Here is a 5,120-nt window from a genome sequence, read left to right as displayed (position 1 = left end):
TTATCTATGAATCCGGTTGGCCCTCATGGCCCGTCCGACCCATTTTGAAGGTCAAACGAGCCCCGACGCGAGCATACCTCTCATTTCGACGATTTTCGTATACTATATCAAACCATTTATTGGGTGATCCAGATTCCGACGTCAAAAATGCCAAATTTTTTTATGGATGTCCGTCAAGACCTTGTTTATGCATCCGGTTGATCATCACGGCCCGTCCGACCCATTTGGAAGGTCAAACGAGCCCCGAAGCGAGCATACCCCTCATTTCGACGATTTACGTGTGCTATTGCAAACCATTTTTTGGGTGTTCCGGATTCCGACGTCAAAATTGCCAAATTTTTTTGTGGACGTCCGTCAAGACCTTGTCTATGCATCGGGTTGGCAATCACGGCCCGTCCGACCCATTTGGAAGGTCAAACGAGCCCCGAAGCGAGCATACGCCTCATTTCGACGATTTTCGTGTGCTATAGCACACCATTTTTTGGGTGATCCGGCTTCCGACGTCAAAAAGGCCAAATTCTTTTGTGAACGTCCTTCAAGCCCTTGTCTGTGCATCCGGTTGGCAATCACGGCCCGTCCGACCCATTTGGAAGGTCAAACGAGCCCCGAAGCGAGCATACGCCTCATTTCGACGATTTTCGTGTGCTATAGCACACCATTTTTTGGGTGATCCGGCTTCCGACGTCAAAAAGGCCAAATTCTTTTGTGAACGTCCTTCAAGCCCTTGTCTGTGCATCCGGTTGGCAATCACGGCCCGTCCGACCCATTTGGAAGGTCAAACGAGCCCCGAAGCGAGCATACGCCTCATTTCGACGATTTTCGTGTGCTATAGCACACCATTTTTTGGGTGATCCGGCTTCCGACGTCAAAAAGGCCAAATTCTTTTGTGAACGTCCTTCAAGCCCTTGTCTGTGCATCCGGTTGGCAATCACGGCCCGTCCGACCCATTTGGAAGGTCAAACGAGCCCCGAAGCGAGCATACGCCTCATTTCGACGATTTTCGTGTGCTATAGCACACCATTTTTTGGGTGATCCGGCTTCCGACGTCAAAAAGGCCAAATTCTTTTGTGAACGTCCTTCAAGCCCTTGTCTGTGCATCCGGTTGGCAATCACGGCCCGTCCGACCCATTTGGAAGGTCAAACGAGCCCCGAAGCGAGCATACGCCTCATTTCGACGATTTTCGTGTGCTATAGCACACCATTTTTTGGGTGATCCGGCTTCCGACGTCAAAAAGGCCAAATTCTTTTGTGAACGTCCTTCAAGCCCTTGTCTGTGCATCCGGTTGGCAATCACGGCCCGTCCGACCCATTTGGAAGGTCAAACGAGCCCCGAAGCGAGCATACGCCTCATTTCGACGATTTTCGTGTGCTATAGCACACCATTTTTTGGGTGATCCGGCTTCCGACGTCAAAAAGGCCAAATTCTTTTGTGAACGTCCTTCAAGCCCTTGTCTGTGCATCCGGTTGGCAATCACGGCCCGTCCGACCCATTTGGAAGGTCAAACGAGCCCCGAAGCGAGCATACGCCTCATTTCGACGATTTTCGTGTGCTATAGCACACCATTTTTTGGGTGATCCGGCTTCCGACGTCAAAAAGGCCAAATTCTTTTGTGAACGTCCTTCAAGCCCTTGTCTGTGCATCCGGTTGGCAATCACGGCCCGTCCGACCCATTTGGAAGGTCAAACGAGCCCCGAAGCGAGCATACGCCTCATTTCGACGATTTTCGTGTGCTATAGCACACCATTTTTTGGGTGATCCGGCTTCCGACGTCAAAAAGGCCAAATTCTTTTGTGAACGTCCTTCAAGCCCTTGTCTGTGCATCCGGTTGGCAATCACGGCCCGTCCGACCCATTTGGAAGGTCAAACGAGCCCCGAAGCGAGCATACGCCTCATTTCGACGATTTTCGTGTGCTATAGCACACCATTTTTTGGGTGATCCGGCTTCCGACGTCAAAAAGGCCAAATTCTTTTGTGAACGTCCTTCAAGCCCTTGTCTGTGCATCCGGTTGGCAATCACGGCCCGTCCGACCCATTTGGAAGGTCAAACGAGCCCCGAAGCGAGCATACGCCTCATTTCGACGATTTTCGTGTGCTATAGCACACCATTTTTTGGGTGATCCGGCTTCCGACGTCAAAAAGGCCAAATTCTTTTGTGAACGTCCTTCAAGCCCTTGTCTGTGCATCCGGTTGGCAATCACGGCCCGTCCGACCCATTTGGAAGGTCAAACGAGCCCCGAAGCGAGCATACGCCTCATTTCGACGATTTTCGTGTGCTATAGCACACCATTTTTTGGGTGATCCGGCTTCCGACGTCAAAAAGGCCAAATTCTTTTGTGAACGTCCTTCAAGCCCTTGTCTGTGCATCCGGTTGGCAATCACGGCCCGTCCGACCCATTTGGAAGGTCAAACGAGCCCCGAAGCGAGCATACGCCTCATTTCGACGATTTTCGTGTGCTATAGCAAACCATTTTTTGGGTGATCCGGCTTCCGACGTCAAAAATGCCAAATTCTTTTGTGAACGTCCTTCAAGACCTTGTCTGTGCATCCGGTTGGCAATCACGGCCCGTCCGACCCATTTTGAAGGTCAAACGAGCCCCGAAGCGAGCATACCCCTCATTTCGACGATTTTCGTGTGCTATAGCACACGAAAATCGTCGAAATGGGGGGTATGCTCGCTTCGGGGCTCGTTTGACCTTCAAAACGGGTCGGACGGGCCGTAATGGCCAGCCGGATGCATAGACAAGGTCTAAACGGACGTCCAAAAAAAATTTTGGCATTTTTGACGTCGGTAGCCGGATCACCCAAAAAAAGGTTTGCTATAGCACACGAAAATCGTCGAAATGGGGGGTATGCTCGCTTCGGGGCTCGTTTGACCTTCAAAACGGGTCGGACGGGCCGTAATGGCCAGCCGGATGCATAGACAAGGTCTAAACGGACGTCCAAAAAAAATTTTGGCATTTTTGACGTCGGTAGCCGGATCACCCAAAAAAAGGTTTGCTATAGCACACGAAAATCGTCGAAATGGGGGGTATGCTCGCTTCGGGGCTCGTTTGACCTTCAAAACGGGTCGGACGGGCCGTAATGGCCAGCCGGATGCATAGACAAGGTCTAAACGGACGTCCAAAAAAAATTTTGGCATTTTTGACGTCGGTAGCCGGATCACCCAAAAAAAGGTTTGCTATAGCACACGAAAATCGTCGAAATGGGGGGTATGCTCGCTTCGGGGCTCGTTTGACCTTCAAAACGGGTCGGACGGGCCGTAATGGCCAGCCGGATGCATAGACAAGGTCTAAACGGACGTCCAAAAAAAATTTTGGCATTTTTGACGTCGGTAGCCGGATCACCCAAAAAAAGGTTTGCTATAGCACACGAAAATCGTCGAAATGGGGGGTATGCTCGCTTCGGGGCTCGTTTGACCTTCAAAACGGGTCGGACGGGCCGTAATGGCCAGCCGGATGCATAGACAAGGTCTAAACGGACGTCCAAAAAAAATTTTGGCATTTTTGACGTCGGTAGCCGGATCACCCAAAAAAAGGTTTGCTATAGCACACGAAAATCGTCGAAATGGGGGGTATGCTCGCTTCGGGGCTCGTTTGACCTTCAAAACGGGTCGGACGGGCCGTAATGGCCAGCCGGATGCATAGACAAGGTCTAAACGGACGTCCAAAAAAAATTTTGGCATTTTTGACGTCGGTAGCCGGATCACCCAAAAAAAGGTTTGCTATAGCACACGAAAATCGTCGAAATGGGGGGTATGCTCGCTTCGGGGCTCGTTTGACCTTCAAAACGGGTCGGACGGGCCGTAATGGCCAGCCGGATGCATAGACAAGGTCTAAACGGACGTCCAAAAAAAATTTTGGCATTTTTGACGTCGGTAGCCGGATCACCCAAAAAAAGGTTTGCTATAGCACACGAAAATCGTCGAAATGGGGGGTATGCTCGCTTCGGGGCTCGTTTGACCTTCAAAACGGGTCGGACGGGCCGTAATGGCCAGCCGGATGCATAGACAAGGTCTAAACGGACGTCCAAAAAAAATTTTGGCATTTTTGACGTCGGTAGCCGGATCACCCAAAAAAAGGTTTGCTATAGCACACGAAAATCGTCGAAATGGGGGGTATGCTCGCTTCGGGGCTCGTTTGACCTTCAAAACGGGTCGGACGGGCCGTAATGGCCAGCCGGATGCATAGACAAGGTCTAAACGGACGTCCAAAAAAAATTTTGGCATTTTTGACGTCGGTAGCCGGATCACCCAAAAAAAGGTTTGCTATAGCACACGAAAATCGTCGAAATGGGGGGTATGCTCGCTTCGGGGCTCGTTTGACCTTCAAAACGGGTCGGACGGGCCGTAATGGCCAGCCGGATGCATAGACAAGGTCTAAACGGACGTCCAAAAAAAATTTTGGCATTTTTGACGTCGGTAGCCGGATCACCCAAAAAAAGGTTTGCTATAGCACACGAAAATCGTCGAAATGGGGGGTATGCTCGCTTCGGGGCTCGTTTGACCTTCAAAACGGGTCGGACGGGCCGTAATGGCCAGCCGGATGCATAGACAAGGTCTAAACGGACGTCCAAAAAAAATTTTGGCATTTTTGACGTCGGTAGCCGGATCACCCAAAAAATGGTGTGCTATAGCACACCATTTTTTGGGTGATCCGGATTCCGACGTCAAAAATGCCAAAATTTTTTTTGGACGTCCGTTTAGACCTTGTCTATGCATCCGGCTGGCCATTACGGCCCGTCCGACCCGTTTTGAAGGTCAAACGAGCCCCGAAGCGAGCATACCCCTCATTTTGATGATTTTCGTGCGCTATAGCAAACCATTTTTTGGGTGATCCGGATTCCCAGGTCAATAATGCCAAATTTTTTTGTGAACATCGTCAAGACCTTCTATGCATCCGGTTGGCCCTCACGGCCCGTCCGACCCATTTTGAAGGTCAAACGAGCCCCGAAGCGAGCATACCCCTCATTTCGACGATTTTCGTGTGCTATAGCAAACCATTTTTTGGGTGATCCGGATTCCCACGTCAATAATACCAAATTTTTTTGTGGACGTCGTCAAGACCTTGTCTATGCATCCGGTTGGCCCTCATGGCCCGTCCGACCCATTTTGAAGGTCAAA

The sequence above is a fragment of the Solanum pennellii genome, chromosome 9 (assembly GCF_001406875.1).
Source record: "Solanum pennellii chromosome 9, SPENNV200".
Lineage (NCBI taxonomy): Eukaryota > Viridiplantae > Streptophyta > Magnoliopsida > Solanales > Solanaceae > Solanum > Solanum pennellii.
This window is presented reverse-complemented; position numbering follows the sequence as displayed.